We start from the raw sequence: 25,955 nt of genomic DNA on the forward strand, positions 1-25,955 counted from the left end.
TATAGGAAATTGTATTTTATTATTCATTTGATAATTCCTCACCTCTGTTTTCTCTTTATGAAACTCCTTTTAGTCAGATGGCACATCACATTCTTATAATGCGCTAATTTTTAAATTATTTCCCTCTTATTTTCTACTCTTTTCAAAAAATTCTAGTTTCTGGATTACCTTAACTTTATCTCCTAAATCTTCTATTGAATTATTCATTTCTACTATTCTTCATTTCTAATAGTTCATTATTCTCTGAATTAAATATATTATGTATTATATATATTATACATACACACATACCCATATTTAAGATATGTATATAAGGTATGATATACATTATATAGTAATATCAATTATATAATACAGATATTATCAATTATATTAAATATATAAGAAAGATTAATATCTAATATAATTACATTATATATTATTATAAAATATGTAAATATATTGTATAATATATAATTTAGAAGGGTAGATAGATGATAGCTACGGAGATTGATTATGCCAAATATTAATTTGTATACGTGCAGCTCAGTGCTTATCTATGGACCCTCCTTCTCCATCAGAGAGTATCATCTTTTGGTCCACTTTTTCCATTTCATGTATTTTCAGCAAGGAACCATTTTTGGTGGGTCCAGTCAGAAGAGAGAAAGGATAGGCTTATTCACTGAATTTCCTTTTCCTTACATCTGGGGTATTAGAATCCTATTGGTTTTTTTCACTTGCCAGCACTGCTTCTAGGAATAAGGGCAGAGCTTCATTCACTCTGCTATAATGCTCTGCTCATGAGAATTCTCTGTTTCTTTCCTTAGCCACCAATGTTTTCGTTATGAAAGTAGATTACATGAAAACTTCAAATTTTGGACACTTTGTTTTGCTTTGTTTGTTTTGATTTGGTTTTAGGGTATTACGGTTAGAAGTTTCCATCAGAAAACTTGAATCCACTACCTTAATACAGCTTCTAGGTGCAAGTGCAACTAATTATCTTCTAATTTACCATTTTTGCAAGATTTAAAAAGATATTAAAATAGAGTTATTATGAATAAAGAATAGTTGATAATTTTATTTGAGTTGTTCCTTTCGTTTTATCACTTTAAGCATAGGAAAAGCTTATGCATTAGACTTCATGGAGAAGATCTAAGATCTGTACTTCAATATTAATAATTAGTGTGAGGTAATGTAGCAAACATTTTTAATGGATTGAATCTATGCATATATATTATGTATAAAATGTACACAAAAATAAGTGAAATCTTTAATCTGTCTTAATTGTTTTTAATAAAAAAGACATAAAATCTTTAAAGGCTAGATACATGTTTTCTTCCTAAACTGGACTATATCATTCCTGTCTAGTGGTTCATAAACATACTGTGGAGCTGTATTTTGGATTAAACTGCCCAATAACTAAAAAAAAAGTGTTTAGTCAGAAATTGTAACTCCACATAAAGAAGAATAAGAAAGTTTTAAATTGCTTTTAACGGGCAGACTAAATGGAATCTTTAAAAACTGCTGCATCTTTAGAAGTGACCAGAAGTTCTCTCTGAATAACTTCACTGACTTCTGGTGTTTACATTGTCTTTTAAATGCTGACGTCCATTCTTTCAAAATGATGAGGATGAATAGAATGAGAAATATTATAGTCAGAAGATAATTTTATTAATTAAGGTTCTTGCTTATCTAGACTGTATCAAGAAGTCTTTTGTCCTAAGATGGCATTTTCAAAATTACAAAACAAATAAGAGCTTTAAAAATACCTTTTAGTTTTTCAGAAGGTTTCATAGAACATAGAGTCACAGGGTTGGAATCATAGATAGCTAAATTACCAATGCAATGCTTAAATTCCTTAGTGCCAACTAATTGGAGATAATTTTCCAAATTCTTGGTAAAATTTATGTTTTCCAGAAAACACATACTTGTAGGCATTCACAGAAAATATGTGTAAATATATATTACCTTGAGTACATATCGTTCTAGAATGATTTTGTTTTTCTGTGTCTTATGATTCATAGTGGTGGTTTGATTTAAATATATGAATGTCAGGGCTGCCCCTTCTCTGACTTTGGGGCTCCAGCCTGCATTGCCGAGAGTCTGCTGTGTTTCTCGCTGATAGTGGTACACAAAGAAACAAAAATAAAAGATCACTTTGTAAACATCCAGGTGAACTTCTTCAAATCATTTCTAACTGGCTTTCCAGAAGAAATCATATTGAATTAATTTAGATTTATAGCTGCTACTTTAAAATATTTCTCTGGTAGTAGGTGAGCAACACTTTCTAAAACCAACAGGTAGAAACAAAAATTTGTTTTTTGAGAGAAGAGAAAAAAGTCCACTGAGCAAGTGCTGCTCTGTCCCTAAGAGAATGGACTCACTACTCTGATGGCCTCACAATTAAGCATCTTCAAAGGAATAAGAAGTCTGAGGAAATTTACTATATATGTGGTACATTTTAATATGCATTGGTGCATTATGGCTTTAATCTACTGTGGAGTATTTTCTTTGTGCAGAGTTTATGGTACTTTCCTACACAACAAGGAGAACAATTCAGAAAGGTTTTCAGAATCAATGTTAAGTGTGATTTTTATTATAATCCATGCTGAGGTAGATATAATTTCTGTAAGACTATGTTTTCTAAGTTAAAACACATATAAAATGGACACAAATATTTGTTTCAAATTATTATACATAAATTCCCTTTGCTGATAATATTCAGAAATGCAGCTAATAAATAAAGTGAAATCAAGTGTATTTTACAGTATTGTGCAATTACGGTGCTGTCAGGTAAAAAAAAAAAAAGCTTGTTATTTAACTTAAAGGAATAGTTTTTTTTAATCTGTAAATGTTACCAAATTTATTTTGCTTCATTTTTAATTGAAATATAGTTCACTTACAATATTATGTTACTTTCAGGTATATACCAGAATGATTTGACATTTACGTACATTATGAAATGATCATCATGATCAGTCAAGTAACCATCTGTCCCCATACAAAGTTATTACAATATTATTGACCATATTTCTTATGTTTTATATTATATTGCTGTGCCTTATTCGTTATATAACTGGAGGTTTTTACCTCATAATCACCTTCACCTATTTCCCCCACCATCTACCTGCCTCTCTTCTGGTAACCACCCATTTGTTCCCTGTATCTATGAGTCTGTTTTCATTTTGGTTTGTTTGTTTTGTTTTTTTGGATTCCACATATAAGTGAGATCATATGGTATTTGTCTTTCTCTAACTTAATACATTTAGCATAATGCCCTCTAGATCCATCTATGTTGTCACAAATGGCAAGATTTCCTTTTTAATGGTTGAGTAATATTCCATTGTGTTATATATGTGTGTGTGTGTGTGTGTTTATACATACACACACCACACCTTCTTTATCCATTCATCTATCGATGGACACTTAGGTTTTCTCCATATCTTGGTTGTTGTAAATAATGCTGCAGTGAACACTGGAGTGCATATAACTTTCTGAATTAGTGTTTTATTTTCTTTGAGTAAATACCCAGAAATGAAAGTGCTGAATCATATGGCAGTTCTATTTTTAACTTTTTGAGGAACCTCCATACTGTTTTCCATAGTGGCTGCCCCAATTTACAATCCCACCAACAGTGTACAAGGGTTCCTTTTTCTCCACATACTCAGCAACACTTATGATTTTGTTGTCTTTTTGATGATAGTCATTTTTACAAGTGTGAGGTGGTATCTCATTGTGGTTTTGATTTGCATTACCCTGATGATTAGTGATTTTGAGTGTCTTTTCATGAGTCTGTTGGTCATCTGTATGTCTTATTTGGAAAAGTAACTATTCAGCCTCTCTGCCCATTTTTTAATTGGGTTGTTTATTTTTTTAAGTTGAGTTATATGAGTTCTTTGTATATTTTGGATATTAAACTCTTATTAAACATATCATTTGCAGATATCTTCTCCCATTCAGTTGGCACTCTTTTTGTTTTAGTGATGGTTTCCTTTGCTGTGCAAGAGCTTTTTAGTTTGATGTAGTCCCATTTGTTTATTTTTGCTTTTGTCTCCCTTGCTTGAGGAGACATATCCAAAAAAATATTGCTAAGACTGATGTCAAACAGTGAGCTGCCTATATTTTCTTCTAGGAGTTTTATGGATTCAGCACTTACATTTAAGTCTTTAATCCAGTTTGAATTTATTTTTGTATATCGTATGAGAAAGTAGTCCAGTTTGATTCTTTTGCATATTACTGTCCAGTTTTCCCAATAACACTTTTCCCTGCATAGTCTTGCCTCCTTTATCATAGATTAATTGATTATATAAAGCATGGGATTATTTCCGGGATCTCTATTTGCTTCCATTGATCTGTATGTCTGTTTTTGTGCCAGTACCATACTGTTTTGATTATTGTAGCTTTGTAGTATAGTTTGAAATCAGGGAGTTTGATACCTCCAGCTTTGTTTTCTTTCTCACGATTGTTCTGGCTATTCAGGGTCTTTGTGTTTTCATATAAATTTTAGAATTATTCTAGTTCTGTGAGAAAGAAATGCCATTGGTATTTTGACAGGGATTTCGTTGAATCTGTAGATTGCCTTGAGGGAGTATGGTCATTTTAACAGTATTCTTCCAATCCATGAACACAGTACATCTTTCCATTTGTTTTTGTTGTCTTGAATTTCTTTCATCAATGCTTAAAGTTTGCCAAGGATCAGTCTTTTACCTCCTTGGTTAGATTTATTACTAGGTGTTTTATTCATTTTGATGCAAATGTAACTGAGATTGTTTTCTTAACTTTCTGATAGTTTGTTGCTAGTGTATAGAAATGCAACAGATTTTTGTACAACAGTTTTATATCCTGCAACCTTACTGAATTCACTGATGAGCTCTCATAGTTTTTTGGTGGCATCTTTAGGATTTTCTCTATGTAGCACCATGCCATCTATAAACAATGACTGTTTTACTTCTTTCTAATTTGTATTCCTTTTACTTCTTTTTCTGTCTGATTGCTGTGGCTAGAATTTCCAATACTATGTTGAATATAAGTGGTGAGAGTGGGCATGCTTATCTTGTTCTGATCTTAGAGGAAATGCTTTCAGCTTTTCACTGCTGAGTATGACCTTGGCTGTGGGTTTGTCATATATGACCTTTATTATGTTGAAGTATGCTCCCTTTATACATTGAAGTATGCTCCCTCTATATCCACTTTGTTGAGAATTTTTATCATAAATTGATATTGAATTTTGGCAAAAGCTTTTTCTGCATCTATTGAGATGATCATGATTATCTTTATTCAATTTGTTATTGTGATATATCACATTGATTGATTTGCAGCTATTGAACCATACTTATATCCCTGGAATAAATCCCACTTGATTATGGTGCATGATGCTTTTAACATATTGTTCAATTTAGTTTGCTAATACTTTGTTGAGCATTTTTGCATCTATATTCATTAGTGATATTAATCTATAATTTTCTGTTTTTTTGCTGTCTTTGTCTGGTTTTGGAATCAGAGTGATGCTAGCCTCAGAGGATGAGTTCAAAAGTGTTCCTTCCTCTTCACTTTTTTGGAATCATTTGAGAAGGATAGATGTTAACTGTATTTTAAATGTGGTAGAATTCTCCTGTGAAGCCATATGGTCCTGGACTTTTGTTTTTGGGGAGTTTTCTTTCTTTTTTTTTTTAAATAATGGATTTAAGTTCATTACTGGTAACCAGCCTGTTCATATTTTCTGTTTCTTCCTGATTCAATATTGGGAGAGTATATGTTTCTTGGAATTTACCCATTTCTTCTAGGTTGTCCATGTTATTGGTGTATAATTGTTCATAGTAATATTTTATGATCCTTTGTATTTCTGTGGTGTCGGTTGTAACTTCTCTTTCATTTCAGATTTTAATAATTTGGGACCTCTCTCTTTCTTCTTTATGAGTCTGCCTAAAGGTTATCAAATTCTGTTTATCTTTTCAAAGAACCAGTTCTTAGTTTCATTGATCTTTTCTATTGCTTTTTAGTCTCTACTTCACTTATTTATGCTTTGATCTTTATTAATGTTTTTCCTTCTACTAACTTTCAGTTTTGTTCTTTTTCTAGTTCCTTTAGATGTAAGATTAGTTTGTTTATTTGAGATTTTTCTTGTTTCCTGGGGTAGGCTTGTATCACTCTAAACTTCCCTCTTAGAGCTGCTTTTGCTGTGTACCATGGATTATGGAACATTGTGTTTCCATTCATTTGATTCCAAGTATATTTTTAGTTTCCTCTTTGACTTCTTTGGTGACTTGGTTAATAACATATGGTTAGCCTCCACGTGTTTGTGTTTTATGCATCTTTTTGGTAGTTGATTTCTAGTCTCATAGCATGGTGGTCAGAAAAGATGATTGATATGATTTTAATCTTCTTAAATTTACCGAGACTTGTTTTGTGGCCCAGCATGTGATCTATCCTGGAGAATGTCCCATGTGCACTTAAAATTTGTGTTCTGCTGCTTTTGGATTGAATGTTCTATAGATATATATTAAGTCTATCTGGTCTAATGTATCATTTAAGGCCAGTTTTTCCTCTTTGATTTTCTGTCTGGAAGATCTGTCCATTGATGTATGGGGAGTGTTAAAAGTCCCCTACTATTATTGTGTTACTTTCAATTTCTTCCTTTATGTCTATTAATATTTGCTTTATGTATTTAGGTGCTCCTAGGTTGGGTGCATATCATATATATTTACAATTGTTATATATTCTTGTTGGACTGGTCTCTTTATCATTATGTAATGTTCTTCTTTGTCTCGTTACAGGTTTGTTTTAAAGTCTATTTTGTCTGATATATTTATCGCTATCTCAGCTTTCTTTTTGTTTCCATTTGTATGGAATACCTTTTTCCATCCCCTCACTTTCAGTCTGTGTGTCTCTTTAGGTCTGAAATAAGTCTCTTGTAGGCAGCATATATATGGGTTTTTAAAATTTTTATCCAGTCAGCCACCCTATGTCTTTTGATAGGAGCATTTAGTCCTTTTACATTTAAAGTAATAATTGATAGGTATGTACTTACTGCCATTTTGTTAATTGTTTTCTTGATGTTTTTGTAGGTTTTTTTTTGTTCTTTTCTTCTTTTGGTCTCTTTTCCTGTGATTTGATGACTATTTTTAGTGTTATTCTTGGATTTTTTCTCATTTTTGTGTATGTATCTTTTATAGGTTTTCAGTTTATAGTTATTAGGAAGTTCACATATAACAACATATATATGTATATGTATTTGTATATGTATATGATTATTTTAAATTGATGATCTCTTAAGCACAAATACATCCTAACAACCCTGCATCTTTACTCTCCCCACTCCCTGATGCTTACTGTTTTTACATCATATTTTACATCTTTTTGCTTTTTGTATCCCTTAACTACTTATCATGGATATGAATTATTTTATTACTTTTGTCTTTTGATCTTCCTACCAGCTTTATAAGTGATTGATACTTTATGTTTGTCTTTACAAATGAGATTTTTTCCTTTCATAATTTTCTGTATTTGTAGTTGTGGTCTTTAATTTTCCACTTAGAGAAGTCCCTTTAACATTTCTTGAATGCTGGTTTAGTGGTGCTGATGTCTTTTAGATTTTGCTTGTCTGTAAAACTCTTTATCTGTCCTTCAAACCTGAATGATATGTTTGCTTTGTAGAGTATTCTTGGTTATATGATTTTTTTCTTACATCACTTTGAATATATTGTGCGACTCCCTCTGGCCTGTTAGTTTCACCTGAAAGTCAATTGAGAATCTTATGGAAGTTCTCTTGTGTGTAACTAGTTGCTTTCCTCTTGCTGCTTTCTAGTATTCTCTATCTTTCATTTTTACTATTTTAATTATAATGTATCTTGTGGCCCTCTTTGAGTTCATCTCTTTTGGCACTCTGTGCTTCCTGGACCTGGATGTCTGTTTCCTTTCCCAGGTTAGGGAAGTTTTCAGCTATTATTTCTTAAAATAAATTATCTGCTTTTTTTTCTCTCTCATCACTTTCTGGGACCCCTATAATGTGAATGTTAGCACACTTGATGTTGATCCAGGGGTCTCTTAAACTATTTTCATTTTTTTGATTATTTTTTTCTGTTCAGCTTGGGTGATTTTCACTACTCTGTCTTCCAGATCACTGATCCATTCCTCTGTATCATCTAGTCTACTGTTGATTCTTTCTAGTGTATTTTTTGGTTTCTCACTCTCTGATAAAATTCTCAGTGTTCATTCTCCCAAGTTTGTGGAACATCTTTATGATTATTACCTTAAACTCATTTTTTTAAATTAATTATTTTTGGCTGCACTGGGTCTTTGTTGCTACGCATGGGCTTTCTCTAGTTGCAGTGAGCAGGGGCTACTCTTTGTTGCGGTGCACTGGCTTCTCATTGTGGTGGCCTCTCTTGTTGCGGAGCGCGGGCTCTAGGTGCATGGGCCTCAGTAGCCATGGCATGCGGGCTCAGTAGTTGTGGCTCGAGGGCTCCAGGGTGCAGGCTCAGTAGTTGTGTGCACGGCTTTGTTGCTCCACATCACATGGGATCATCCCAGACCAGGGCTCGAACCTGTGTCCCCTGCACTGGCAGGCAGGTTCTTAACCACTGCACCACCAGGGAAGCCCTACCTTAAACTCTTTATCAACTAGATTGCTTATCTCTACTTTGTTTAGTTCTTTTTCTGAGGTTTTGTCTTGTTCCATCAGTTGGAACATATTCCTCTGTCTCTTGGTTTTGCCTAACTCTCTGTGTTTTTTTTTTCTATGTATTAGGTATGTTGGTTATGTTTCCCGAGCTTGAGGAAGTAGCCTTATGTAGGAGATGTCTTATGTGACCCAACATCATGCTCCCCTCTGGTCACCAGACCTGTATGCTTTAGGTGTGCCTCCTATGTGGGATGCATGGGCCTTTCTAGGGTGGTGGGCCAACTACTGCAGGTACACTGGTTGACAGGGCTGGCTTCTGGCCCATTTGGCTGCCAAGCCCTGCCTTGTGCAATGGCTGCTGGCCCACTGGTGGGTGAGGCCAGGTCTGGCATGGCTGGCTGTGCAGCCTGGGAGGTCCCAGAACTGGTGCTGGCCCACTGGTAGGTGAGGCTGGGTCCCAGGGCAGCTGGCTGCCTGGCCAGGGGGTCCCAGGACTGGTGCTGGCCCACTGGTGGGTGGGCATGCTTCCAGTGCTAATAGGCTAGAGAGAGGGCTCTAAAACGGTGCTTGCCAGCACCAGTGTCCTTTGATAGGACAACTCCCTAAACGGGCTGCCAACAGTACCTGTGTCCCCAGGGGGCATCCCAGTTGCCTCCTGCCTCTATGGGAGGTTCTCCAATATCAGCCAATGGGTCTGATCCAGGCTGCTTTCAAAGTACTGCCTCTGTACTGGGATTTGGAGCGTGTGAGATTTTGTTCCTGTTCTTTAAGAGTGGAGTCTCTGTTTCCTACAGCCCTGCAGCTCTCCTGAAGCCCCACTGGCCTTCAAAATCAGACGTTCTGGAAGCTCTGTGCAGAGCTCCTGAGCTGGGGAGCCCGATGTGGACCTCAGACTCCTAGCTCTATGGGGAGAACCTCTGCAACTGTGATTATCCTCCCATTTGTGGGTCACATACTGAGGGGTATGGGCCCTGACTATACTGTGTCTCTGCCCCTCCTATCCATCTCGTTGTGGTTCCTTCTTTTATCTTTAGTTGCGGAAAATCTTTTCTGCTAGTGTTCAGGTCATTCTCCTATAGTTGCTCTATTAATAGTTGTGATTTTGCTGTGCCTGTTGGAGGAGATAAGCTCAGGGGCTTCCTGCTCCACTACCTTGGCCACACCTCAGGGCAGCTTTAAGGTAATTCATTAAAAGTGTATTGTTATACACTTCTCTTTCTCTGTCTCTTTGTTTAACTCTTCTATGAAATTTAAATTGTTTTACTAAGTTATAGGTAGATCTTTCCTTTTCAATTGACCATTGCTATTATTGTCTCTTCACAGATACAATATTTCATTGGGAGATGGGAACAAGTATAACAATCATGTGACTAGTTAGTTCTTTTTTGAAGAGGGTATGAATACCTAGAGTTAAATTTGATTTGGTTAATAATGCTTCTCTCTCTGATGAATAGATATTTCTATCATTCTTAATTTTTTTATCTATTAGTTAGGTCTTTTCAGTGATAACTTGTATACCCTTGTGACTTATAATGTTTTACCTTCACCTAGGTAATATGTAAGACTTATAAAATTGTTGGTATTTTTCTGATCTACTGATACAAGTGCTGCAAATGCAGTTTCTCTGAATCAAACTGTCAAGGAAGCACCTGTACACCTCTGATTCATGAATTTGTGCTTTGTGTCACAGGATGCCAGAAGCCCACCGGACCAAAATAATATTAAAGACATCCAAGGAGAACATCTCTGAATGGGCGGCAAGATTTCTCAGACAGGTACACTGTTGTGTTTCTCTTGTTTCACTCCTGCACCTCATCGTGAGGTATGCATGGACTGTTTAGCTGGTTGAAGAGGATTATGAATGGCAGTGGGAGGAGGCATTAACTTCTGTTTACATGAATACTGACTCGTAGGCATCATGACTTCATTACTACCTCTGTCTTCCCGGCATAGCCCTGTAAATAGCCAGTGAGCCATGGTGACTCCCATCATTCCTAGGAAGCTTGGTGATGTGTTAGGAGCAAGCTTAGTGTCCAGTTGACCCATACAGGGAAGTATACAAGTCTCAGTAGGGCTGGGTTCAAAGGAGAGTGTCATAACCTGGACGTCAATATTAGGCTTGAGAACAGAGCACTGCTGGGCCAGAAATTCATGCTTAAAGATTAGGAAAGGGATTCAGGAGTCAGGGAACCCAGCAGCCTCCAGGTACATTGCCAAGAAGATGGAATCTGACAGCAGAGAAGAGTGCAAACTTCCTACAGAAGGTACCTTCTTTTTCACTCTCGTGATAATTTCCATTCCCACATTCATGAGATGAAAGTTGCTAAGATGCTTGAACAAGGATTGTGAAATGACAATGAGAGGATGTTTCCTTTTTTGTTTTTAATATTACAAACAATATTTGTTTTTAATATCAATGTTAAAAATGTGCTCTCTTGAACAAGATTTAAAACATGTATAATCCTTCCTTATGGACTGGGCATAGTAAAAGGACCCTGGAGTAACTCTGGCCTAAATGAATGAATATTAAGTTGCAGATGCTTTGTATTGTATACCCAGAGCCAAATGAATGACAGCATGATACTGTGATTGTAACCTCAGAGGTTGATTCCACACTCTGTTTTTTTTCCCCAAAGTGTCGTAGTAACTTGAGTCACATGATAAGAATTTGATTTCTGGTCTTCCCACCCAACAATCTTGCTGTATAACAAATCAAAACTGAATCTCAAGCTGATGTCCTTGCCCTGCCACCCTCTGAGTTTACTTAGTAACTAGAATGGGTTTGTTCTGATCCAGCCACAGCAAACACCCTAGGCAAATATCAGGCTGTCAGTATGCTCCTACCCGTTGCCTTGGTGGTTCATCTCTCCTCTTCCGAAACCTTCTTCAGGCACCTTTGTGCTGTCCCTGGCCCACACAGGTCTTCCTACCACCAGGTCACACTCAAGGCAACAGCTTTTAACTTTGACTGTTAAGACTTCCTTCTCCCATCAGATTTTATTTGTCTGGTTTTTACTCCTTTTGGGGTGTTCTTCAAAGAAAAGTAATGGAGAAGAGTGAAGCTCCATGAATGAACTAAATATATGACTTTGGACTCATTTACATAACTTTCTAAACTGCTAAGCGAAAAGGCTATATTTAAGTCCAATACAAACACCTTGTCCTAACATGCTCCAGCCCCCATTGCAGGAGGAGATGATTGTTTTGCTGTGTTTAAAGGCTGAAAGTAAAGGAAGGAAAACTTAAGCCACGTAAATTGAAAATAAATATTATTTTTCTCTAAGGCTCACCAGTGTAAAAAATCTCCTTTCAAGGAACAGACTTTGTTATTAGTTCTCAATGTGCCAAAAAGCCAGCAATGGTAGCCCCTACTTTACACCTACCCTGAAAGAAATAAGTGGATGCTTTTTCTCATATTGTAAACTCAGCATTATTTAGAATCTCTTCTAAACTTCCAGCATTGTATGGTTCAAAAATATTTGTTTCCAGCTCAAAAATAAGTAGATTTGGTTTTGAAAATATTTTTGGCAGTTTTGTTTAAATAAAAGTTTTAGAAATCTTAATTCAATAACTCAAATCCTTTATGGTGTTTTCCTAAAAATACATCTCAATGCCTAAAAGGTATCTTAAAATGACTGGAATGGTGACTATGGCCATTAGCAGCACACAAGTGTCAAAACACCATATACAGCTGGCTTTGGCTTTCCTGAGTGAGCCCAGAAAATGTAGAGGAAGAAAATATCTGAATAAAAGGGCATAAATCACCTACAGTTGACGTAGTTCTTGACTCTTTTCAAAGCATTTGGGAGAAGAGAATAGACAAACCAGAAGTAGGCTGACAGTGGAATACTTTACATGGAAGGGATGTTGTTTCTCTCTCTTTATTTAGTGAGCCTTTCTTCCTTACTGTCGTTTCGTTTTTCTTAGCAGTTAAAGTTGGGTACTAGCTTTCCAGTGTAATCACTTTGACTGTCAAGTGAGGGAAGTAACCTTAGCTAGCCATTTCTCCAAATGTACCTTAGTGATTTGATAAACATTTCTAGAAAAAGTACTGTAGGAAGATTGTTCCCTAACACAAACCTGCCCAGCTTGCATACTTAGGACTATCTGTAGCATTCATCATGGTGTTCTCCACCTCACTGTCTGTTAGCACCTTGGGAGACAGAGGTCGAAATGTTTCCTGAGGGAGGTTTGTCCCCTCGAATCACTGGAAATCTATGAATTCCCTCCTTTCCAGACATACTACTAAATCCCTCCATATATCCCACTTGTTCTTTTTCCTTTCAACTGATTTTAAAAAGTCAAGAATAGTTAACTTTGGAAGTTCTTTGAGATTGGAGATTATGAGACAGGTACTTCTGCTTTACTTGGGAAAATGGTAGCTTCTGTGTTTCTATTTAATATAACCTGTTCCTGGTTGCAAAAGTAACACCATCTAGCACCACAATACATAAGGCAAATACTAACAGCCATAAAAGGGGAAATCGACAGTAACAGAATCATAGTAGGGAACTTTAACACCCCACTTTCGCCAATGGACAGATCATCCAAAATGAAAATAAATAAGGAAACAGAAGCTTTAAATGATACATTAAGCAAGACGGACTTAATTGATATTTATAGGACATTCCATCCAAAAACAACAGAATACACATTTTTCTCAAGTGTTCATGGAACATTCTCCAGGATAGATCATACCTTGGGTCACAAATCAAGCCTTGGTAAATTTAAGAAAATTGAAATCGTATCAAGTGTCTTTTCTGACCACAACACTATGAGACTAGATATCAATTACAGGAAAAGATCTGTAAAAAATACAAACACATGGAGGCTAAACAACACACTACTTAATAACCAAGTGATCACTGAAGAAATGAAAGAGGAAATGAAAAAATACCTAGAAACAAATGACAGTGGAGACACATGATCCAAACCCTATGGGATGCAGCAAAAGCAGTTCTAAGAGGGGAGTTTATAGCAATACAATCCTACCTTAAGAAACAGGAAACATCTCAAATAAACAACCTAACCTTCCACCTAAAACAATTAGAGAAAGAAGAACAAAAAAACCCCAAAGTTAGCAGAAGGAAAGAAATCATAACGATCAGATCAGAAATAAATGAAAAAGAAATGAAGGAAACAATAGCAAAGATCAATAAAACTAAAAGCTGTTTCTTTGAGAAGATAAACAAAATTGATAAACCATTAGCCAGACTCATCAAGAAAAAAAGGGAGAAGACTCAAATCAATAGAATTAGAAATGAAAAAGGAGAAGTAACAACTGACACTGCAGAAATACAAAAGATCATGAGAGATTACTACAAGCAACTCTATGGAATAAAATGGACAACCTGGAAGAAATGGACAAATTCTTAGAAATGCACAACCTGCTGAGACTGAACCAGGAAGAAATACAAAATATGAACAGACCAATTACAGGCACTGAAATTGAAACTGATTAAATATCTTCCAACAAACAAAAGCCCAGGACCAGATGGCTTCACAGGCCAATTTTACCAAACATTTAGAGAAGAGGTAACACTTATCCTTCTCAAACTCTTCCAAAATATAGCAGAGGGAGGAGCACTTCCCAACTCATTCTACATGGCCACCATCACCCTGATACCAAAACCAGACAAAGATGTCACAAAGAAAGAAAACTACAGGCCAATATCACTGATGAACATAGATGCAAAAATCCTCAACAAAATACTAGAAAACAGAATCCAGCAGCACATTAAAAGGATCATACACCATGATCAAGTGGGGTTTATTCCAGGAATGCAAGGATTCTTCAATATACGCAAATCAATCAACATGATACACCATAATTGAAGGAGATACACAAATTGAAGGAGAAAAAGCATATGATCATCTCAATAGATGCACAGAAAGCTTTCGACAAAATTCAACACCCATTGATGATAAAAACCCTGCAGAAAGTAGGCACAGAGGGAACTTTCCTCAACATAATAAAGGCCATATATGACAAGCCCACAGCCAACATCATCCTCAATGGTGAAAAACTGAAAGCATTACCACTAAGATCAGGAACGAGACAAGGTTGCCCACTCTCACCACTCTTATTCAACATAGTTTTGGAAGCTTTAGCCACAGCAATCAGAGAAGAAAAAGAAATAAAAAGAATCCAAATCAGAAAAGAAATAAAGCTTCTTCTTGTTTGCAGATGACATGATACTCTACATAGAGAATCCTAAAGATGCTACCAGAAAACTACTAGAGCTAATCAATGAATTTGGTAAAGTAGCAGAATACAACATTAATGCACAGAAATCTCTGGCATTCCTATACACTAATGATGAAAAATCTGAAAGTGAAATTAAGAAAATACTCCCATTTACCACTGCAACAAAAAGAATACAATACCTAGGAATAAACCTACCTAAGGAGACAAAAGACCTGTATGCAGAAAATTATAAGACACTGATGAAAGAAATTAAAGATGATACAAATAGATGGAGAGATATACCATGTTCTTGGAATGGAAGAATCAACATTGTGAAAATGACTCTACTACCCAAAGTAATCTACAGATTCAATGCAATCCCTATCAACCTGCCACTGGCATTTTTCACAGAACTAGAACAAAAGATTTCACAATTTGTATGGAAACATAACAGACCCCAAATAGCCAAAGCAATCTTGAGAACGAAAAACGGAGCTGGAGGAATCAGGCTCCCTGACTTCAGACTATATTACAAAGCTACAGTAATCAAGACAGTATGGTACTGGCACAAAAACAGAAATATAGATCAGTGGAACAGGATAGAAAGCCCAGAGATAAACCCACGCACATACGGTCACCTTATGTTTGATAAAGGAGGCAAGAATATACAGTGGAGAAAAGACAGCCTCTTCAATAAGTGGTGCTGGGAAAACTGGATAGGTACATGTAAAGGTATGAGATTAGATCACTCCCTAACATCAGGTGTGTGTGTATGTCTTTGTACACATACATATTCAAAGGCATCCTGAAAATATGATTTTTGAACCCATATATTGTACCAATGTATGAGCATTTGCACACATCATTAAAAACAGTCTGTATGAGTGATATTTAGTAGCCCCTTAATATTCCATCATATGTTTCTCCTACTAGGAGAAATTGTTGACCTTTAATCTTTTTAACCTACAAAAAATGGCAGTTTGACATGGTTCAACCTAGTAAAATTTGCTTAAATTTTTTCCCCAATCATTGGACATCATGTCTAGCTTTTAAAATGTTAAATAACTGACCTGTGAACATTTCTGAACATATTTGTATTTTTTCACGTATTTAACTTTTTCCTCAGAATAATTTCCAAGAAAAGAAAGAATTGATTAGAAAGTATGAAAAACATGGAGTCTCTTATTACCTATTTTGAAATTCCTTGCAAAGAGGTTGTAGCAATTTATGTTCTTCTTGATTATATACAAGAATTCCAGTTTTACCCTATCCTCACAAAAATTGAGAATTATAATATTTTTATCTTTGCTAATCCTATAGGTAAATATTATACGCCATATTATTTAACCAGCATGACTATAATTGGCATAATTCATATTTGCTTCAATTTTACTTCAAGATGAAAAAATTCAATTTGTAAATGTATGAAGTTAGTTGAGAGGCAGAGTCTAAAACATAAAATAGAATTGGGTTTAATGTGATATTGAATTACTCTCCTATTACCCCAGATCCACAATAACAGTGTCTTTGGTAAAGTATAGGAAACTTCAGAGGTGACAATTTCATTGATACTATCTTTGATTTAATGTGAGAAGAATCTGAGATTTGCCATTGTGAGTAATTCATTTGTATACAAAAATATATGTGTGGATTTGCCATATTTCTTCAGCAAAGGAGATTATTTGTTTCTGGGTTATTTTTGTTACAAAGCCTCATTTAAAATATGTGTTCTTTTCCTGTCCTTCGAAGTCATTTTAACAGTCAAATAAATTTTGAGCATAGCTCATTTGTGAAATTAGCTGGTTCAGATAAAAGATAAAATGCTCTAGTCAGATTGTTCAAGAAAATGATAGAAGACACAAATTACCAATATCAGCTATTAAAACAGGAGGAATCACCATGGGTTTTAAAGACATTAAAAGGATAATAAGAAAGTATTATGTAGTAGTTTATGCCAATACATTTGACAACTTAGATGAAATGGACAAAATCTTAGAAAGCACAAACTATAAACCTTTTTAAAATTGAAGTATAGTTGATATATAATGTGTTAATTACTGCTGCACAGCAAAGTGATTCAGTTATACATATGTATACATTTTTTAAAATATATTTTTCCATTATGGCTTACCATAAGATATTGAATATAGTCCTCTGTGCTATACCATAGGATCTTGTTTATCCATTCTGTACACAGAAGCTTATATCTGCTAACCCTAACCTCCCACTCCATCCCTTGCCCAACCTCCTCCCCCTTGACAACCACCAGTCTGTTCTCTACGTCCATGATTTTGTTTCTGTTTCATAGATAGGTTCATTTGTGTCATACTGTAGATTCCACATATAAGTGATATCATATGGCATTTGTCTTTCTCTTTCTGAGTTACTTCACTCAGTATGATAATCTCTAGTTGCATCCATGTTGCTGCAAATGGCATTACTTCTTTTTTTTAATGGCTGAGTAGTATTCCATTGTGTGTGTGTGTGTGTGTGTGTGTGTGTGTGTGTGTGTGTATGCACCACATCTTCTTTATCCATTCATTTGTTGATTGACATTTAGGTTGTTTCCCTGTCTTGACTATTGTGAATAGTGCTGCTATGAACATTAGGGTGCATGTATCTTTCTGAATTATAGTTTTGTCTGGATATATGCCTAGGGATGGGATTGCTGGATCATTTGGTAATTCATTTTTAGTTTTCTGAGGAACCTCCATACTGTTTTCCACAGTTGGCTGCACCAACTTACATTTCCACCAACAGTTATAAAACTTAATCAGGAAAAAAATAGATACCCTAAAGAGCCCCATATCTATTAAAGAAATCGTAGGAACAAATCTTCTCATATTAGATATGTACTGTATATTGTACATCAAAACAGACAAAAACTAAAATAGCTAAAAGCCCAGAGATCTTCACTGGTGAGTTCTACCAAACACTTAGGGAAAAAAATATCTACACCAACGCTTCAGAAAGCAGAAGAAAAGGAAGTATCTCTCAGCTCATTTTTTGAGGTCAGTATTACCTGATACCAAAACTATAGACATTATAAGAAAATAAACTGTAGATCAGTATCCCTCATGAACTTAGACACAAAAAGCCTTAACAACATACCAGCAAATTGAAACCATCAATATATAAAATAGATAACATATTATGAATTAGTAGAGTTTATTCAGGAATGTGAGATCACTTCAGTTTTCAAAAATTAATCAGTTCATATCTTCATATCAATATCTTGAAAAAAATAATATGAGATCTCCTTATATGGAGAAAAAGCAAACTTCAAGAACCATTCGTGATTTTAAAAATAAATAAAACTGATAAACTAGAAGAAGGGAACTTTCTCAACCGGATAAAGAACATCTACAAAATATCTGCAGCTATCATTATATGTAATGATGAAAACATAATTGCTTTCACTCCCTAAGATCAGGAAGAAGGCAAGAATGTCCATTCTTATCACATGTATTCAACATTGTACTGTATCTACTAGCCACTGCAACAAGTTAAAAATAAATAAAAGGCATACAAATTGCAAAGGAAAAGACAAAATTGTCTTTATTCACAGACAACATGATTGTACACATAGGAAAATCTGAAAGTAAAATATACTGGTTAATAAACTAGATGTGGTTCACATCACCCAGGGAGAGAGGATAGAATAGAAACAGAACAAAATCTAGGATTGAGTGTACAAAAACCCAAAGTTTAAAGGGTGGGTAGAGGAAGATAAATCTAGGAAGGATAAAAAGGAATGGTTAGCAAGATATGAAGGAGAAGAAGGAATGGTTAGCAAGGTATGACTCTTGATGAAGAGAGAGTCATCAAAAAGTACCTTTTCTGAAAAATGTGCGCTTAGTATCACTCTTGATGAATTGAAATATCTTAAAAATAGAAGCAGTTGTAATGAGAAATAGTTAAGCAAATAAGGATAAGTAAGTGAAAGTGATTTTAGATATTAGAGATGATGTCATGCAGATTGTGTCTTTTTCAAAAGAAAATAATTTTAAATTTTGTTTAATGCTTTTATTTCTTGTCCTAAACTCTACTTTATGTGACAGTCATTTTACTAATGCTCCTTTATTTTTTCCAGTCATCATTAATTTATAATTTTTAAATCTGCTCTTCAAGTTTCTCTTTTATATTCTATTTTGTTGCTATAGTTATAACTACAGAAAATATTTAGAATAGTCAAAGGAATGGTTTTGAAGAGAAACAAAGGATCTTGTTTTAATTATTAGATAAGTATAGAGAAGACAAACAAAATATTAGCAGTGATCATCTCTGGCTATTTAGATTTCAGATACAACTTTCATGCATCTTTGTATTAACTAAATGTTTTAAGACGAACGTATATTACTTTTTAATTTGAATTGTTATAAAGCATTAGTGCAATTTAAAACAAGGAGACACCATTTTTCATGTATCCTGTTTTCTTGTTTATTGATCATTTGTTTCCTCTTTTTGAGTTATCTTCTATAGTAGTTTTCCCTTTTTATACTGCACTGTTGGCCTTTTTCAAACTAATTTGAAGGCACGCTCTATAGGTTTATTGTCTCTCTTCTGTTATACAGGTTATTTATATTTTATCCCAGTTTATCATTTTGTTTTAATTTTATTCATGTCATTAGCCATATTACAGTTTTCATTTGTATGTAGTAAAGTCTGTTAGTTCTTTGCTGCGTGTCTTATTGGTTCATGTGAAATTATTTTGATAGCAAAAGAAATGATAATAAATGCACAGCTTTAGACAGACATAAATTGTGATATATCTACCTGATTGAAAGCCATGCAGCAAACAAGAATTATTTAGTAACATTAACAATGTTTATAATTTCTTGCTAATAATATAGTAAATGCAAACAATACAATATGAATCCTTGTTTTTACTATATGTACATATAGATCAACACTGTATGGAAACCAAGACTGACAATGCATAAATAGCAATTATCTCTGAGTGGTATAAGCATAGATGACATCATTTTCTTCTTTGCACTTTTCTGCACTTTTCAATTTTGTTGGTTCCTGTACCATACCTGAAAATAGCTTTTAAAATAAGAAAAAAGTCTTTAAAAGGTATTTTAAAAATAAATATAAGAACATATATGAAAGTGATTTTAATGAAATGATATACAAGATTAAGTTAATGAATGGATAAGTGGGAGTTAAGGGAAAGAGACTAAAGTTTTGAAGTTGGAAGCCTAAAAATATGGTGGTGCCCTTGATAAATGAAGGGTGTGGGAGGAGGACAACATGAGGAAAAATTGAAGAGTTCTACCTTAGACATGCTGAGTTTCTGTTGACAGTGTACTGTCCACGTACACATAAGTCATTTGGAAATGTGGGACTGGAATTCAAAGTGAGAGATAACAGACATAAAAAGTCACATGAAATGAAGTAAAATATGAGAATTCTGAGAATAGATGATTCCACAGGAGATATATCAAGAGAGCTTAGTCCTTGGGAAACACTTCCATTGGAGGAACAGGAAGAGCACCTAGAAAAGGAGACAGAGCTGAGAAAGGAAACTCTGGATGACACAGACCAAGTTATCTATCTTGGGGATGATGGAGACAGGGAAGTTTTCACTGAACACATGAACATCCTGCCGTGGTCAAGAATGTGACTCTATTTCTGCTCTCATGCTTCTGAGTGGGAATAAATATGCCAGAGTGCTCCCATCACCTTTCATCCTAAAGATCCCCACCTAGACTTTTCTACAACCAATTCTACAACCAATATGTATGTATCTTCCAAATCCAGAATAAGAGGGGAGCATTTGGAGATAGAGACCAGGAGAATTCGAGAGTTAGGTGGTGCCGGGGCAATGAAGTTCTCTCTTTAGAGAGGGGAAGGAGCAATATTTACTCTTGTCTTCTGGCACCCCAACAGAAGGAGACAGATTTCTCTACTACCAGGGTCTGATTCTGGAGAGAAAAGAACTGAGAAGGAATAGGGAATCAAAGTAATGACAAAGACTGAGTTTCGCATTACTTAGAAGAGTATGGAAGAAAGACCTTGAAGACCCAAGTCAGAGTAAACATCTGAGTCCTGCCACAGGTCTTTAGTGGGAGAGATAAAAACTTCCCCCTTGCCTGAAACACACATCAACAGGAACGCCAGGCATGGCTGATCTCTATCAGCTTGCCAAGGCCAAGCCCCATGCTATTCCAAGGGCTGGACCTGAGTGACCAGCAACTCCTTTAACCCCAAGGCCAGCTCTCCTTTCAATACCGATGTTTGCATGTTTCATTCTTTTTTTGTTTCCTTCCCGCATTAAAGATGAAGGGGACAAACAAGGGCTTTTTTTCTATTTTAGGAAGTTAAGCAAAGATCAGGCTGTACGAAAGAGAAAGAAATGGAGTCAAAGATACGGAAAAGTTAAAAAATACTGAAGAGCTAAAGAAAGAAGAATATAGATCCAGAACGGGAAACAAATCTCAAGATTCCTCAGACTTAGGAAAGAAATTTTGCTTTGCAATTAAACACATACTTGCCCCAAAGATGACATAACAAACCCCATTGTCTGCTTGGATATATTGTGATTAGTTTTCCTGGGGACAGAGCAGAAGAGTCAGGGGTCAACACCATTGATACCACTTAGGGAAGTTGGAGGCAAAGCAAAAAACCTCAGTGGTAATAATTGGAGCAACAGCCTTTTTAGGAAAGGAGGGCTTATGCATTTTTCTCTTAAATGTAAAATGAAAAACAAATATTAAAAATGAACAGAAATTTTATTTCTTTTTAAACTATAGTTGCTCTTGGAAACAAGTACCAAAGACACTTTGTTCATTGCCACAGGCCTAATAAATTTAAGGCACCAAATGTGTAATTGGAAGTTTATTGTCTGGAGAGATCTTTCTCTTTAAAAGCATAGGCATCCACTAGCAGTCGGTTGGTGTCAAGCAAACAGCCAAGCCAAATAGCAGTTGCTTACTGTTTGGCATGCAGGTGATAGGGCCATCAAACCATTTTTCAGAGGAGTCCACAGCTCCCTGCGGCATATCTGGGAGGAGGAAAGGGAACAGGAGTTTGGAAGGGAGGATGGCGGGACCATCACAGAACCATGGAAAGAATGCCAGTACATGTATTGGGATTGGGGACGGGGAAGTTTTACAACTTTTAAATCTAAATTAAAAAGGCAAATATTTCTTAAGTAGATATTGATACAGGAGATGACTTACAACCATAATAATGGGCAATATTTATTGAGTACTTGGTGTGTGCCAGATAACGTGCTAAGCACTTTAAATGTTGTATTGAATTCTCAAAACAACTCAGTTTTATTGATGGAAACTATGATTTTTAGTGAGATGGAGTAGCTCACTACTGTCTACATCACATAACCAGCGGCAGAACCAACAATTAAACCCACATCAGTCTGGCTTCAGTACCACACTTTTGCAAACCACCACCTCTTTCCCACCACACACTCAACTGAAATGAAAGGGTCTTGTTTGTCTCAGTCTTGTTTACATATTTTGAGATACAGTGAGAGCTGCTTCCTATCCCTATTCTTTTTAGAATTCACCAAGAATAAGAGAATTCAGTCAAAATTGCTGAGACAAGCTCCCCTGGCTGAGTGAGAGGCAGTCTGGAAGTTTCTGCTGCTTTTGAGTGGTTTTTTCTCACAGTCCATAGTTAAGGCAAAAACGATTAGGTGTATTTCAGGATGTGTGGTTTCAGTGGACACTCCTAAAGCATGCAAAAGAAGGGACTGTACATAAAGCAGTCACACAGATGGTAAGAAGTACTGGTCCTTTTCCTAATACTCAGTTAATCACCTCTCAGGTGCTATGCTGACTTCATCCAAATACATCCCAGTTTTCACCTGGAGAGGCTGAAAACATACACAGGAGTGGTCTTTACTTCTTCTTCCTCTGCTTCTTCATCTCCAAGGGAAGACTCATTGACAGGGTGTGTGTGTGTATGTGTGTGTGTGTGAGTCTGTCTCTGTCTCTGTTACTCCATGCTACATGCTGCTGCTTTTCCTGTTTATGTGCCTTTCCTAGAACAAGTTAAGGCCAAGAACTGAAAATTTAGGACTAAAGCTACTTCCTAACACCAGTTTCACAGCAACAGTTGACAGTGATTGATGTGCTCTGTCTCTTGAAACATTTGGGAACATTCAGTTCCTTGCCCACAATTGCACAGTTAGTGAGAGACACACGGCTCACATACAGGGCTAGCTGATTCTAATGCCTGAGCTCTTAAACACTAATCATACTGATCTCAAATCATCGGTTACAAAGATTACAAAGGAGGAAATCAACATAGTATCACAAGCAGAGAGAATCCCTGTATTCACGAGAAATGGGCCTTTATTACAGAAACAATTTCTATAAAACATTAGATTCTTTCACACTACAAACCTCCACTTGCTCTGTATCCTGTATGACCTGTTAACAGCTCCTGTCTCCTCCACCTGATGCTCCCCACTGGGGTTCTAGTGACTCCCCACTCCCTTTGTCCCTTGAGGCTGAGGTGCAAATGCTCCCCGCCCTCCACGGCCCCCTATGACTTCCCTGCACTCTGCCCAAATCTTTGGGCATCGTCTCTTCATTAAACCCTCCTATGTTATCCATTTTAAGGGTTCATCTTTTTATTGCCAGTATTCTGACTGATTCACTGTTACAATATTACATTTAAAAATAGAAAACTACATTACATCTACATTCTGACAGTCAAATTTTATACCAGAGACCTTCAAGATGGCGAAGGACTGAGACGTGGAGATCACCTTCCTCCCCACAAATACATCAGAAATACATCTACATGCGGAACAACTCCTACAGAACACCTACTGAACGCTGGCAGAAGACCTCAGACTTCCCAAAAAGCAAGAAACTCCCCACGAATCTGGCCATGTAGCTGACAGGGTCTCGGTGCTCCAGCCAGGTGTCAGGCCTGTGCCTCTGAGGTGGGAGAGCCGAGTTCAGGATACTGGTCCACCAGAGACCTCCCAGCTCCACATAATACCAAACGGCAAAAGCTGTCCCAGAGATCTCCATCTCAACACTAAGACCCAGCTCCACTCAATGACCAGCAAGCTACAGTGCCGGGCACTCTAAGCCAAACAAGTAGCAAGACAGGAACACAGCCCTACCCATTAGCAGAGAGGCTGCCTAAAATCATAATAAGGTCACAGACACCCCAAAACACACCACCAGACAGGGTCCTGCCCATCAGAAAGGCAAGATCCAGCCTCAGACACCAGAACACAAGCACCAGCACCCTCCACCAGGAAGCTTATACAACCCACTGAACCAACCTTAGCCACTGGGGGCAGACACCAAAAACAATGGGAACTACGAACCTGCATCATGCAAAAAGGAGACCCCAAACACAGTAAGATAAGCAAAATGAGAAGACATAAAAACACACAGCAGATGAAGGAGCAAGATAAAAACCTACCAGATCTAACAAATGAAGAGGAAATAGGCAGTCTACCTGAAAAGGAATTCAGAGTAATGATAGTAAAGATGATCCAAAATCTTGGAAATATAATGGAGAAAATACAAGAAACGTTTAACAAGGACCTAGAAGAACTAAACAGCAAATAAACAATGATGAACAACACAATAAATGAAATTAAAAATTCTCAAGAAGGAATCAATAGCAGAATAACTGAGGCAGAAGAACAGAAAGTGACCTGGAAGATAAAATAGTGGAAATAACTACCGCAGGGCAGAGCAGAATAAAGAAAGATGAATGAAAAGAACTGAGGACAGCCTCAGAGACCTCCGGGACAACATTAAACACACCAACATTTGAACTATAGGGGTCCCAGAAGAAGAAGAGAAAAAGAAAGGGACTGAGAAAATATTTGAAGAGATTATAGTTGAAAATTTCCCTAATATGGGAAAGGAAATAGTCAAGTCCAGGAAGCACAGAGTCCCATACAGGATAAACCCAAGGAGAAACAAACCAAGACACATATTAATCAAACTATCAAAAATTAAATACAAAGAAAAAATATTAAAAGCAGCAAGGGAAAAACAACAAATAGCATACAAGGGAATCCCCATAAAGTTAACAGCTGATCTTTCAGCAGAAACTCTGCAAGACAGAAGGGAGTGGCAGGACATATTTAAAGTGATGAAAGGGGAAAAACTACAACCAAGATTACTCTACCCAGCAAGGATCTCATTCAGATTTGATGGAGAAATTAAAACCCTTACAGACAAACAAAAGCTAAGAGAATTCAACACCACCAAACCAGCTTTACAACAAATGCTAAAGGAACTTCTCTAGGCAGGAAACACAAGAGAAGGAAAAGACCTATAATAACAAACACAGAACAATTAAGAAAATGGTAATAGGAACATACATATCGATAATTACCTTAAATGTAAATGGATTAAATGCTCCAGCCAAAAGACAGACTGGCTGAATGGATACAGAAACAAGACCCATATATATGCTGTCTACAAGTGACCCACTTCAGACGTAGGGACACATACAGACTGAAAATGAGAGGGTGGAAAAAGATACTCCATGCAAATGGAAATCAAAAGAAAGCTTGAGTTGCAATCCTCATATCAGACAAAATAGATTTTTTAAAAAAAGACTATTAGACAAAGAAGGACACTACATAATGATCAAGGGGTCAATCCAAGAAGAAGATAGAACAATTGTAAATATTTATGCATCCAACATAGGAGCACCTCAGTACAGAAGGCAAATGCTAACAGCCATGAAAGGGGAAATCGACAGTAACATAATCATAGTAGGGGACTTTAACACCCCACTTTCACCAATGGACAGATCATCCAAAATGAAAATAAATAAGGAAACAGAAGCTTTAAATGATACATTAAACAAGATGGACTTAATTCATATTTATAAGACATTCCATCCAAAAACAGAAGATTCCACTTTCTTCTCAAGTGCTCATGGAACATTCTCCAGGATAGATCGTATCTTGGGTCACAAATCAAGCCTTGGCAAATTTAAGAAAACTGAAATCATATCAAGTATCTTTTCCAACCACAATTCTGTGATACTAGATATCGATTACAGGAAAAAAATATGTAAAAAATACAAACACATGGAGGCTAAACAATACACTACTAAATAACCAAGAGATCACTGAAGAAATCAAAGAGGAAATCAAAAACTACCTAGAAACAAATGACAATGAAAACACGATGACCCAAAACCTAT

At 36.1% G+C, this 25,955-nt stretch overlaps 1 long non-coding RNA gene across 1 annotated transcript in view; it reads left to right on the top strand.

The window, feature by feature from the left end:
• The window catches only part of LOC111181768 (uncharacterized), a 198,255-nt gene that overhangs the window by 63,228 nt on the left and 109,072 nt on the right, over positions 1 to 25,955 (top strand). Inside the window, exon 2 of the long non-coding RNA XR_002646593.3 lies at positions 10,290 to 10,374. This is a non-coding gene — a long non-coding RNA (uncharacterized LOC111181768). The remainder of the gene's footprint in view (positions 1 to 10,289; positions 10,375 to 25,955) is intronic.

This window comes from Delphinapterus leucas, chromosome 2, assembly GCF_059928025.1.
Source record: "Delphinapterus leucas isolate spDelLeu-1000000601 "Yukka" chromosome 2, BTC_Dleu_Yukka2, whole genome shotgun sequence".
NCBI classification, from domain to species: Eukaryota; Metazoa; Chordata; class Mammalia; order Artiodactyla; family Monodontidae; genus Delphinapterus; species Delphinapterus leucas.